General features: G+C 46.4%; 1 protein-coding gene across 2 annotated transcripts in view; it reads left to right on the forward strand.

Annotated features, from left to right (window-relative positions):
- The first annotated feature begins 778 nt into the window (after positions 1-778).
- NRIP1 (nuclear receptor interacting protein 1) overlaps positions 779-14,505 on the forward strand; it is a 63,340-nt gene continuing 49,613 nt past the window's right edge. The window contains exon 1 of one of the 2 annotated variants that reach the window (XM_083171898.1): positions 779-1,078. The gene's annotated coding sequence lies outside the window, so the exon portion shown is untranslated. Of the gene's footprint in view, positions 1,079-1,780; positions 2,092-14,505 lie in introns of those variants that run through there. The other variant, XM_083171899.1, reaches the window with a different exon arrangement.

Raw genomic sequence — 14,505 nt, forward strand, 5'->3', positions numbered from 1 at the left:
TATAGTGTGGCGAGCGCACGCGGAATACAAGAGAAGTAATCCGCGTCCACTCGCCACACTTCGGGCTCGGCGGCTCGCCACACTATATACAATCAACTCCACGCCAACGTGGATGTACAATTAAAAATCGTGTCCAATCGGTAGCATCGCATGCGATCTGGTCGCATGCGATGCGACCGATTTTTCAGACACAACGCCTTCCAATGTTAATCGGTGGCGCCGTGCTAGGAAACAAGTACCGTAAAAATTTCCAAAAAATTGCCCCCCACCCACATTTGCCAGCCTGACGCCTCCTACTCACTAGCACACCCACATCCACTGTCTTTCACCCTCTTCTGGCCACAGGGAGCCCCACAGGCACATCAGGCCACTGGTGACCTTCCTTGTGGCTTTCATTAATTTACCAGATGTTTGGGGGAGTGACCCTGTGTCATGTCCCCATTTCTCATCATTGGGGGGGGGGACCAGAAAAGGGACTGTCCTGCTAAAATTGGGATGGTTGGAGTTATACTATTAGATTTTAAATCTATCTATATACCTACTAACCGTAAATCTTTAAAATAAATATATATCTAATCTATCTATCTATCTATCTATCTATCTATCATATACTATGCGGTACAGGAGAATAACAATATATCACAGGATCCGGGAATTCCGGGATCTGCGGCTATTCCTGGAGGCATTGCCCCCTCAGCCCCACGCCAGGCCACGGGTGAGTGGCAGCAGTGAGGAGGGGCACCGGTGACAGCAATGCTGGCTGCGTGGGTGGAAGGGTTAAGGAACCCGCCTGAGTGGATGAATGGCACACCAGTGGGAGGGCCCGTGTGTGCAGCAGCAGCCGGGTGAGGTGGAGGAGGATTAGTGCTGCGGGCGGGGGGAGGCTGTGACACTCACACACATTGCTGCTGCAGCGCCCGGAGCCAGAGCACGGAGGACACAGACGGAGGATATAGCGGCGGTGGCGGCAGCAGCGGCTCCTTATACACACACGCACAGGCACCGGCCGCCTGCTCCTGGGGCACAATGTGTTGGCATCGGGGTGATGTGGAGACGCGTCCTGGGCTGCCCAACCGGGGTAAGTGCTGCTCCTGCATTGTTACACAGAAATGGCCACGGCTGTACTACTGCTGCTGCTACAGATCCAGCCCCATGTCTGACTCAGCTGGGCTGGGGAGGAGGGAGGCAGCAGCCGGGCTGGGGAGGAGGGAGGCTGGGAAAGCAGCAGCCGGGCTGGGGAGGAGGGAGGCAGCAGCCGGGCTGGGGAGGAGGGAGGCTGGGGAAGCAGCAGCCGGACTGGGGAGGAGAGAGGCAGCAGCCGGGCTGTGGAAGCAGGCAGGCTGGGGAGGAGGGAGGCTGGGAAAGCAGCAGCAGCCGGGCTGGGTGGTGGGAGCCTGGCTGGGGAAGCAGCAGCCTGGCTGGGGAGGAGGGAGGCTGGGGAAGCAGCAGCCTGGCTGGGGAGGAGGGAGGCTGGGGAAGCAGCAGCCTGGCTGGGGAGGAGGGAGGCTGGGGAAGCAGCAGCCTGGCTGGGGAGGAGGGAGGCTGGGGAAGGGAAGCACAGCATGATGACTGCCTGCTGCTTGCCCTGTACTTACAGAAACCTGCATCCATTTGCAAAGTTTGCAGGATGGTATCATTAGGATTCAGATTATAGGGTGGCAATAGGATGTAGCTGGCAGAGTGGCATATGACTAGTGTGGCATTACACTGTAGTTAGTAGGGTGGCATCATTACACTGTAGTTAGGGTGGCATCATTACACTGTAGTTAGGGTGGCATCATTACACTGTAGTTAGTAGGGTGGCATCATTACACTGTAGTTAGTAGGGTGGCATCATTACACTGCAGTTAGTAGGGTGGCATCATTACACTGTAGTTAGTAGGGTGGCATCATTACACTGTAGTTAGTAGGGTGGCATCACTAGGATGAAATGGAGTAGTGCAGGATGGCATTATGATGAGATGCAGAGCCTGTGCTGTTGGCGCGGTGTGTATTGTAGTGCAGAGACCTTGCAGCCTGCATGCCCCCTTGTGTGAGGAGGATGTCTGGTTTTGTGATTAGACCTCTGGCTCAGGGTCTCATGGAAATGAGGTAATGCTGTACCTTGGGAATCTGGCACTGTGACATTACAGGGGAGGATACACACCCAGGGGCCATGTTCCCAACCCCCCTCCCTGTATATACTACATAGTAGTAGAAAAGCAGCCTATTATAGTTACTTACAGGAAAAGAGGGCTTACAACTACCATGGGGGAGAACGTTACCAACCATAGATGCAGGATGTGATTGCACCTATCAGGGTGGAGAAATAACATAAGATAATGTGCAAACTGAATTGTGTATTTTTTTATGAGACCCTGTAAGGAAAAGGTAAATTCAGTTCATTTTGTTTTGTGGATGTGATGTGGGCAGCAAAGTGCAAGCTCTGCAGGCGAGGGAGACGTCATGTCTGGAAGAGAGTGTCAGCCCAAGTGGGGGTGCAGGGGTTACATAGAGACCAACCTGAAAGTCATGACTGGAATACTATGGACAGGAGGGAGAATGACTGTGTGGGTGACTCACGCTGACTACGGCCGGGTCGCTGGCATGTCTCCCAAGTTATGGTTGTAATCGCACAAGTGTGGTTTATTTTAACCGCAGCTGGCTCCCCCTGCATTGTCCTGACCTTATATTGCAATTTAAGATGTCACATCACGTAACACAAATGTAGGAGACAGTGATTGTTTCACTTTGCTTTGGAACAAATTGTTATCTGTCTGTTCCAGAAAGGTTAAAATAAATACAATTCTGAAGAATAATCTGTTTGCACCAGAGAGAAATAACAAACCCTTATTTGTCAGTGTTTGACATGTATTACATGTTGTCCTCTTGCAGAGTTGTATGTGTTGTTGGTTTTTCTTTTATTTTAAATAGTGTTGGTGTTTATTCTAGAATTGTGACATGCCTTTAGAATTTGAAAAACCATAACACCCCCCCCCCCCCCCCCAAGTTCTGACATTGTTATAGAGACCGTCCAGTGTGTCAGCCGGCTGCGTGGGAGATAGTTTGGCATGGATTAGTGGGATCAGGCCCTTGTGAGTGAATGTTATATTAGTCATGCATGTTTCTGAATGACCGTTTAATACATTCATTCTTTACATTTACTATACCTGTCTCTGTCGTTGTAGGCGTAACGATTATTATAGGATTAATAAAACTATTGCTTGTTCAAAATGTTTGTTCCAGTACTAGTTATGATAAAACATACTTTTCAGTGGAAAAATATTAATACCTTTTTTAAATCATTACCCTGTAGCAGAGATAGACACCCTGATAATATCCAGCCGTAGTGGGACTACAAGCCCCAGGATAGCGCGGAGCGTAGCGTTATCTGTAATCGCTCCTGTTGCCTGTAATTGTGTCATGTGCTTTATGGATTGTGTTATATGCCGAGGTGTTTTTTATGATCTGGGTAGTGTAAATCATCTTGTGTTTTTGACCTATGTATAAAACCATTACCCTTCAAAAGAACATGTTGCTATCATTGAATTGTCATTGCCTATTAGTCAATATTTGCCACCCTCAAAATAGCAGCCGGCTAAGTGATGGGCAGCGTGGCGTGTGTTTCCTGAGCGGTCATGTTTACACTGTTAGGGCAGTGTCCTGTTGGTTTGCTTGCAAGTCCATGTGTGTCGTTTCCTTTTTCTTGTACTACATATAAATATGTGTCGTACATGGAATTTTATGAAGGTAGGCTTTTTTTAAACGTCTTTTTGAAAACCGTATCATTGGTCAAATTCAGGCGGGGTCTTGAAAGTATGGTTACCTGCCAAAACTTTTTGCCTAAATTAATTCTATGCTATGTAAGGTCTTGTTTATATGATTCGGCTATCTGCCCATACCCTCGTACTGTGTGCATTGCTCTAAGCGTGGATATTCCGCCGTATGAAGACTTCCTGTCTCTGCAGCTTGACCGTCCCCTACTTGTTTGCTTGATCAAATAGTTGTCTTCTTTATTGGGGCATACGATCTGGTGCAAGAGATGGATCCAATCATACACGCCCCGAAATTCAGCCCTAACTCAACCTCGTGATTACCCTGTTCCACCCAATTAGCCACGTTCATATGTGACCGAGCTGCTTGCGACACAGGATTGCCCGTAAATGTGCGGACACAAGTGCGAAAATAAGGATCAAATATGGTTTGAGGTAACAAGTTTAAAAAAGAGGCAGACTAGATGGGCCAAGTGGTTCTTATCTGCCGTCAAATTCTATGTTTCTATGTTTCACATCCAAATAGCGAAATCCGTGCAATATATCAACTTTTTAATAAATTTCGTGAAGCATCTTTTTTATTTTCAACGGAGTTCATCTGCCCCCTTTTAAAATAAAAACCTCTGAGTTTGGCCGCCATCCCGTATGGCCGCTAGACTTGCACTCCAGTACATCCAGCCCTCAGTGTACCTTGAAGACCAAGGTTGGGATTGATTGGCTTATGGCTCATACTCACTGGGTGATCCCCGCTTCCGCCAATATCGGGGTGCTGGCATCAGCTAGTGCATACACACTTGCTGTTGCCGGCGGACAACAAGTGACAGTGGGGGGCTTGGCCAAGTAGCTTTCTGCAGCTTGGCACATTAACGATCCGCTCCCTCATCTGTACATGCACAGATGACGGAGGGGGTTGTTAATGACCCACGGGTGCACACACTGGCCGATAAAATGAGCTATATCGCCCAGTGTGTATGGGGCTTTAGAGTCTGGCCTCCACATTGTAAATCACAGCTGAGCAAATGTGGTGAGACTTAATTACAATTAAGTGAGACTTATATTCTGAGGTCTAAAGTTTTAGGGGCAAATTTACTGAAGTTTGGAGTAGTGTTCTCTCGAAGCTTCTTTTGTAGGGTGCTGCACCCTGCCCCTTTTTAAAACCTCAAAATGCACCCTGCCCTTTTTTGTGTGTGGCACTGTGCGCCCTTACGCTGCCTCCCATCGCGCTGACATGCCTCTGACATCTTTCGGTGTATGCCATCATGTGTAATGGGTATTATGGTGTGTGGTATAATGTGTAAGAGGCATTACAGTGTGCGCCATAATGTGTAGATGTCATTACGACAAGATCTGGAATGGGCATAGCAGAGTATGACAATGGGCGTAATCCTAATGCAGTGTGGAATCTTTTATATACGTTTTTGTTTCTAATGTAAAATGTGCCCTCCCGATTGAAAAACATACCCTGTCCGGTGATCAGCACCCAGCCCTTCAAAAATCCTAGAGTGTACACTATTGGAGAGATACAGCACTAGTCAATCAGCTGCTACCTTCACGTTTTACAGGCTATGTTTGAAAGATGAGTTAGGAGCTAATTGGTTGGTACTTTGATAAATACCCCCATACACACATTTCCAAAACCTAGAATGCTGATTCATTTTTGGAAAAGGTAAATGCCCAAAGACTCTCTAGATCTATCTATCTCAAATTAAGCTGTGCGCCTCTCCTTGATGTTTTACCTGGTACTATATGTATTTATTTTTGCAGTCGTTCTGCACCTTTCTGTGAACATGACGATTTGTGTCTCTCCGTTTTGCAGCCCTTCATATTTTACCGCTGAGTTGTGATGGGTGCAGGTAATCACATACATGTTATAGGTATGGCATTTTACTGAGTGCTATAATTGCACATTTATTTTGCAAAAGAGTTTCGTAAGTGCCCCTAGACGTGTGTGCGTGCAAAAAAAAAAAAATCCCATAGTCTACCCTGACAGAACGTGATGATTTATGGTACGTATTTCCATCTGAATGCAGCTTATTGTACAACGTCCTCATCCATTTCAGACCTGGAAGGGCTCCCTGTAGTGTTCGTCATTGTCTCTGTACTCGGGAACACTACTGAGCGTTGGAAAGACCCATCCGCATGATTACAACCTTATCTCAATTATCGGCAGCCTTGACAAGCTCCTGAAACTTCTGAATATATGAATGTGTTAACGTTACTCGTTGCTGTTTTCCATTAAGAATTTGCTTTTTCCATTAAGAATTTCTCTTGTTTTTACTGGTCCCTTACAAATTGGCTTGAAATATTTGCATTAGAATCCTCTTGCCATAAATGATTCATATATTGTACTACTGCCACCACCAGAAGTTAATTGCAGGTTAACATGTTGCACCTATATATTTATATCCCTACTTTGCAATTGGGAGAAAATGCAGATGTGAAGAACCAGTTTGAGCATTCAGGTAGCCATGGGAGCAATGTATGTGATTAAACTTGTCGGCTACAATATTTCCTTTAGCTGTAAATGCTTTTTATTGTTAATAAGCATGTTTTTATGTTGGCGTTCTGTGCGGCTTACAATATATTTTTCTCTCATACCTAATCCTGTGTCAGTGTGTCGCATACGTCCGGGAACCAGTAAGCGGCTGTTTATGTGCCTTTTTTAATGAATAATATCTGTTGGTATTTCTTTGTTCATATTGTTTTGTAGAGCGGTTGGGGCTTAAATGTACAAAATAGTCAGGCGGGTTTATTTACTAATTTTGGACTATTTTTAGTCATTTCAGATCAATTTAAAAATCAATGTTCAGCTGGGTACACACTAGAGGATATCGTCAACGATATCTTTTGGACTTCCGGGGAACGATATAGTACATACATACTGAAGGATATTGTTTAGTGACTTCATCCTTTCCATGCATGCGGTCCTTAACAATATAATCAGGATGTACAGAAGGTGGAGGACATTGGTAACGGCTCGCATGTGCATGCATCGTTACCGATATAGTGCGGATGCACAAGCTTGACATCAAGTAATAATCTATCTAAATTTACCCCCATGGGTCGGTCTCATCCCTAAACTCCTCATTTCTATCTCACAGTTGGTTAGATACACTCTAGTAATGATATCATTCAGTGATATCACCCAGTCCTTACTGACGGCATGCCCCGTGGGAGCGTGCATCGTTAACAATATAGATCGTACACACTAAGCAATTATTATTTTTTTAGATATCGCTATTTTGGTCCTTCTGAGCGATTATATCTTTTTAAAACATAAATAATCTAGTGTGTGTGTGTGTGTGTGTGTGTGTGTGTGTGTGTGTATGGGGCTTTGTGCAGAAATACAAGATACAGAAAGGTTGAGATCCCATCTATGAGGGTAACCTATAAGTATGATGTATTACTATTGCCTCTCTTGCGCTTATTTAAACTGACCACTAGGTTTGTGTGCCCCCTTGCATTAAATAGCTATGGAAGGTATTCATTGATAATTTACCGCATCTTATTGAGTCATCGGGAGCTTTCCAATTAGCCCCGATACCTGGCATTTATCAGGGATTATGCCTTGGGCACATAGTCCTCCATAAGCAGCCCTCTGAGGGGATCTGGATACTTATCCCAGATCCCACGTGTTATCGCCTGAAAATAGGACATTTTTAGACCACCCAAAAATGGGCTTTAATTGGAGACCCGATCATAACCATTTAGCAGGGTGGCCCCCTTTTTTTAGCATTGCTGCCTCACAGCATTGAGGTAATGAGAAATTCCCACTTATTGCCCACCAAATGTGCGTGGTTTGTCTGTTCTCTCTGCGTTTGCAGTCCTTTTTCACTTTTTTTGTGTAATGTTGACTCCTGAGCACCTGGACCCCTAGTTAGTGTTAAGAGTAACCTTTCATGGCGAGAGAAGCTTTGACCACTTTACTATTCGCGGAAAACCGCGTGTCGGCCTTTTCGTTGTGTCAGCCTATTGACTTTTGACCTAGGTATTGTCTGTCAGCCATCTGGATACCATTTTAAATATTCTTTGGAGGCAGTAATGGCGAACCCGTGTGAACAAGCTCAGAACATAGCCATTGTTCTGTGTACGAAATGCTGTGTTCATAACTTATTTTATTAAAACTGAACAAATAGGTCTCAATGCGATGTGTGGTCCCGTTGCATCACAACATAGCCTGCCAGTTGCACTGACTATAGAAGCATGCGATCCTGTTGCCTGGGCGGCTCAATGGGGGAGGGGATCACGGGTGACTTCACCCGTGATACCCCCCCCTTGAGTCGCCCTAGTATATGTCCAGCTTAAGGGGTACAATTTTACTAAAGGTTCTAAAAATGAAGAGGTAATGTTGTCCATAGCAACCAATCAGAGTCTGTCTAATTTTCTAGGATGCAATAAAGAAAAGATAGACAGAATCTCATTGGTCGAAGGTTAGGGGGGGCGGGGGCTCCTACAATCTGTGGTGGGTTTTGCTAGGGCAGAACAAACCTGCCCTGGTAGGTTTGTCCTGCCCCAGCAAAACCCGCCACTCAAGGGGCTAAGGAACAATGTTTGCTGTATGTTAAGTTTTAATAAAATGTGTACAAATATTCTGTACCCCTGAAACATTGATTGAATCTAAACTGTGCTAGAAAACCATAGATCTATCGGAAGTGTTGCTTAGGAGATGGCATATATGCCATACTGCACTCTGTTATTAAATAAGCCTCGGTTTCTGTTGTCAACTCCCACTTATGTAACAAAAGCAGATAATTATTCATAACGTCTGCCAATACCATTTGCTTATTTACAGACTTCTAGAACACTTTCCCTGCTTGTAAATTGTGATAATTATAAGTAGCTTCATCCTGCAGGAGAAATAACTGTGCAATGAACTAGCCTAACCATTGTGGTGTATCTTTCCCATGTCACGGACATTATTGTTGCCATTACCTGATAGAGGCAGCCATTTTGTTTAATGAAGCATTCACCAGAGAACCTCATAATTATTCTCTCAGATTTTCTGCATCTGTTATGCTGGGTACACACCAGGACGACTAGGGCCCGATCCCCTCAATCTAGATCCAATTCCGACCAATTGTATGTAGATTGTGTGGTGAATGGGCCCTTTTCTGTCCTGGTGTGGACCGATACCGATCCGATGCGCGGTCCCGCGGGTCGGTCGTTATTGAGATCCTACCTGCTGCAGGTAGGATCTCAATGACGACCATACAGCCGGGTGCGGGTCGCCATCGGATCGGACCCGCTCACGGTGCACATCGTGAGCGGGTCGTGCCCCCCCGCGTCACCGTGAGCGGGTCGGACGAGACACTGACGACCCGCTCACGATGTGCATCGTGAGCGGGTCGCCCTGGTGTGTACCCTACATTAGGTCACTGATTTCTATTGATGATGAAGATAATGATAATCTTGGCACCACAAGGATTCTGCAACGCCTAACAAAGAACAAAAAAAGAAAAAAATGTGACTTAATCGCTTAGTCAAATTTGCTGTTGAATTTAGTCCAATCCCTTAGTCAAAATCGCTTAAAGTCGCTCACTAGCAAAAATCACTCCGTGTGTACACCCCTTTACAGTTCAAGACAATGTAGATAGTATATAAACATTGCTGTATCAGCAGACAGACACTGCAGTACACATCAGGGTGGCCAAAACTGAGGGCTAGGTGCCATTGTAGTGAGTATGGAGTAATACCCCTTTTACACCAGAGCCACGTGTCCTGTTACCCGGTGTCCAACCCAGCAAATGTTCAGGGGCCGTGTAAAAGGGTAATCCGGGTCATCCGACCCAGGGACCCATTTCCTCCAATCAGGGAGCCCCAACCTCCGGACCGCAGCGCCTTGAGGTTGGGCAGGGGATGCGTACAGCCTCCGCTGCTGTCTGCGGCTGACAGGCATCCATTAACCTCTGCTGCTGTGTGCAGCATCCATTCACCTCATGGACGGAGGCTGGGGGTGCACAGAGGCTGGGGGCAGCCCAGCAGCTTACCTGGGTGCTGGGCTTGCCCCCAGCGCATCGGTCGGCATTGCGGGGGTGACGGTCGGTGGGTTTCCCGGCGCTTGGAGATTGTCATCTCCGAGTGCCGGCTAAGGGCACGAATTCACCAGCGTCCCCTACCAGGCATAATGCCGGGGGACGCTGGTGTAAAAGGGAACAAGTGCCGGGTCGCACCCGGGTCCAAAATCCCGGCTGCCACCCGGCAGTTTTGGTGTAAAAGGGGTATATGAAGCCTGCATGAGAGAAGCGATCCCTGTTTGAGAGCTTACTTTCTAAATGGGAGAATTAGACCAGGTTTTTTTTTTTATGCGCCCTCGCCATGCTGTCACGCGCTGTGCCTCGCTGCGCTTGGCACACTATTCTAATCTCGCTAGAAGGCCGCTTGCATAATACAGTATGAAAAACCATCTTTCTAAAAAAAAATTATGTGAAAAACGTACCATATACCGACCTTTTCACGTCAACCTATTGCTTTTACCTTTTGACCACGTCGATCTGATGTGCATGTCAAACTTTTGACTGCTGACCTAACTACTTTCTACCGCATCCCGTGGAGATGTCCACAGTCCCTCAGATTCTACCTTTCATTTCTAAGAAATGTGTAACATTTCGAGATTTACTAAAACCTGGGCACACGGGTATGTGTCCCACAACTACTAAACCTAATTTTGCCTCTGTGGTATTAATACAAGTTCAAGTAGGATTGGCTGCTTTTAAAACTTTGTGTAAACCTACCTATTTATGAGTGAATTTCAAGGTAACTCCAAGGAGGCCAGAATCACTTGCGATGCTTCGCAGTGGTGTGCAGTGAGGTAAATGCTGCAGTCACATATCTGCTGTTGTCTGTGTGTGTGTGTTGTCTGTCTGTGTGTGGCATATTTCACACACATTGAAGAATGTTACAGTTTGCTGTGTGAAATTGCAGAAGCATTCTCCAACAGGGGTCTCTGCATCGCGTTCAGTTGCCACTTGTTTTTAAAACTTAATCGGATCACCGTAGTATAATTGCAAGCACACAATACAGAGTTGCCAAGTTTACCAGAGTTCAAATAGCTGTGCCCTGGACCGTTCTACACATATAGTATTACCATTGTTTTAGTCGCTAGTTAGACATGGGGTACAGTTTTAGGAATCCCCCTATAAGGACATAGTACTTGTGGTAAGCAGTCTTAAGGTGTGTACACACGGGGGAGATATATTGCTAGCAATATATTGCTTGCAATATATTGCTGAGTAATATATTGCTCAGTGTACTTGCAATATATCTCCGCAATATATTTCTCAGCAATATATTGCTCAGTTTCCAGTTTTTCAGATGGACCAGCAATTTCCCCTGAAATGTGCTAGCAATTTTGACTAGATTTTTTTTACCCTCTATTTAAATTCATTTATGATTGACATGGGTTGTGGGAAGTCCTTCTGGAAGGGAATAAAAGTGTATATGGTGTATATACAGATGTAGCAGGGGTCATCTTTGTAGGGGCAGGATAATCTAGCGGCAGCAGCCGCTAGTGCCCCGCTCCTGCCAGGGGTGTGGGGGCACAAGACGGCCGTGCGGCCCCTGCCACCCCGACACCAATGCCCCCTTCATTTATATTGAGCCCACATACTATTGGTGTGGGGCAGCATGGTAATGCTCATGCTGCCCACCGATGGTGCAAATCACCATCGATGGGCAGCATGAACATAATCATGCTGCCCGACACCAATGCCCCCTTCATTTTTTTTCATGTCACATACTATTGGTGTGGGGCAGCATGGTAATGCTCATGCTGCCCACCGATGGTGCAAATCACCATCGATGGGCAGCATGAACATAATCATGCTGCCCGACACCAATGCCCCCTTCATTTTTTTTCATGTCACATACTATTGGTGTGGGGCAGCATGGTAATGCTCATGCTGCCCACCGATGGTGCAAATCACCATCGATGGGCAGCATGAACATAATCATGCTGCCCGACACCAATGCCCCCTTCATTTTTTTTCATGTCACATACTATTGGTGTGGGGCAGCATGGTAATGCTCATGCTGCCCACCGATGGTGCAAATCACCATCGATGGGCAGCATGAACATAATCATGCTGCCCGACACCAATGCCCCCTTCATTTTTTTTCATGTCACATACTATTGGTGTGGGGCAGCATGGTAATGCTCATGCTGCCCACCGATGGTGCAAATCACCATCGATGGGCAGCATGAACATAATCTTGCTGCCCGACACCAATGCCCCCTTCATTTTTTTTCATGTCACATACTATTGGTGTGGGGCAGCATGGTAATGCTCATGCTGCCCACCGATGGTGCAAATCACCATCGATGGGCAGCATGAACATAATCATGCTGCCCAACACCAATGCCCTCTAAAGACAGCCTATGCACTGACTAGTGCGGCTGTGGGGCGCGCAGGAGGTGTGGATGCTGGCACAGTGGGGGGGAGATTTGCGCAGCAGCTTCTGTGCTGTATGCGCTGGCATTGACGGAGGAGGAAGCAGGGGGGGGCGTGTGTCACGCTGTGACAGGGCGGGTGGGCGGGGCCTGCCCGGCATGTCACGCTGTGACAGGGCGGGTAGGCGGGTCCCGGGCCGGCATGTCACGCTGTGACAGAGCAGGTGGGCGGGTCCCGGGCCGGAATGTCACGCTGTGACAGGACGGGTGGGCGGGTCCCGGCCGGCGCTGGAGGGTAGATATCGCTGGTCTCTGGTGCACAGTGCTTTGTGCACCAGCGACCAGCAATTTTTAGGCAGAATCGGAGGAGCAAGCTCCTGCGACCAGCGACCATGAAGGGCTGGCCGCGGGAGCGCGCTCCCAGCCATTTATCGCTGACTGCACATTAAATCACTGGCAATATGGTCACTGAGCGACCATTTTGCCAGCGATTTCATGCCTAATTGCAGCAGTGTGTACACAGCATTAAAGGGAAATTATTACATTGCAAAGAAGTCAAGGAAATCAAGTTTGTTTACTGTGAGAAATGTTGCCTCAGTGTTGTCCAGTAAAGATTTAGTGTCCGTGAGTCTCCGAAACACCCATCTGCTGGCAGAAAGTGAAACTACATCTCTTTCTCTCAGCTCCTACCTGCCATGTCACAGACTGTGTTTGAAAAATGTCAGGCAGGAGCTGATTGGTTGCTTATCACTCTCGAATTTATCACTTTTGAAGCTTAGTGCATCTGGCCGTAAATCGGGGATCGTGCTGAGGATGAGAGAATGTCAGCGAATGGGAGATCCGAGCATGGAAGGGGTTCTTTACTGTAAAAGCCATGGAAGGGGTTCTTTACTGTAAGGGCAATAATGGTATATTTTCTAGCAGAGTAAAAAAAAAAAATACGTAGGATTTTATTTTTTTCTCAATGAATGCTATCTGTATCTACAGTTAGTAGACTATGATATGCGGGTGCTAAGCATTAATCAGATGTTATTTTTGGTTAGGGAAACCATTTTTGTGACAGAAAGACTTTCCCCCTCCCCCTCCCTGACATATTCAGTTAAAACTAAGAAGAAATCTGATTCCTCAGTGAGCCAGAAAGAGTCTGTGTGGGAGGCAGACCAGGTCAGGAACTTCACCTCCCTGCCTCCCACGGCCAGCAAGGCTGTATTTATAGGGGGTGTGAGGAGGCTGTATTTCTATGGTGAAGGAGGCAACTGTGTGCGACCTTTCTCTGGAACGGAGCAGACTGATGTCATTTCTTGCAATCTTCTCTGCGCTATGCAGTAGAATGGCACCTTTAAAATGTAGGCTCTTGCGAGCAGGGCCCTCCCTCCTCATGTGCTTTTTCCTCTAATTGTAGATCTCTGCCACCCTATTAATTCAGTGTCCTGTCCCCTGATTCAACAGTCTTTATGTACCATGTGCTTGTCCTAAATTGCCTTGTAATGTAAATTGTTCTTTTGTTTTTGCCCATGTATGTATTGTTAGGCGCTGTGGAACCCTTGTTGCGCAATATAAATAAACAATGACGATGATAATTGTCATTTCACAGCAACAGCATTACAGAGACAATTTCAGTCCTCTACATCAGTCCCTGCCCTAGTGGAACATATCACACATCCCTGTAACCCCCCAGTCCCCGTGTTAGTTTATTGTCAGTAGCCAAGTAACCTTGATTGTTTGACCTGAGAATTTGGTGGAAACCCATTCAGCCCCAAAATATGGAGATTTATTGAAACCATCTTTATTTTACTCTCAAGATCTATCATGTTGTTCTGGGGCAGATATATTAAGCCCTGTGAAGAGATTAAATAGAGAGTGTTAACGCACCAGCCAATCAGCTATGTTTGAAAAATTACAGTTAGAAGTTGATTGGCTGGTACGTTATCACCTTCTATTTTATCTCCTCCAGGTTAATCCATCTGCCCCACGGTTCCCTGGCACCTTATGCTGAGTCTTTCAGGTTTGATATTGGTTTAGTAGGGTTTGGTTTGTACATTGCAGACATTCTTGTGTATATCGGCCTATAGGAGGCTTAATCAAGTTCTGCAAAACGTGGGACTTGTGGCTCAACAATAGCTGAACAAACAGCTCAGTAATTCTTGAGCTGCAAGCGCTGTTGCTTGCTATATGGGGCTTATGTCCCAGACCTCTCCGTGCGTAATGATGTCCGACACACGGAAGGCGTTTTGTTGTCATAATCTTTTCAAGAACATTGCTTCAACTTGTCACTACGCTTCTTCCGGATCACTTACAGAAGGCATGTTGACACTATAGCCCTCCAGATGTTGTGAAACTACAAGTCCCATCATGCCTTGCCACAGT

The sequence above is a fragment of the Crinia signifera genome, chromosome 2 (assembly GCF_055691185.1).
Source record: "Crinia signifera chromosome 2, ASM5569118v1, whole genome shotgun sequence".
NCBI lineage: Eukaryota > Metazoa > Chordata > Amphibia > Anura > Myobatrachidae > Crinia > Crinia signifera.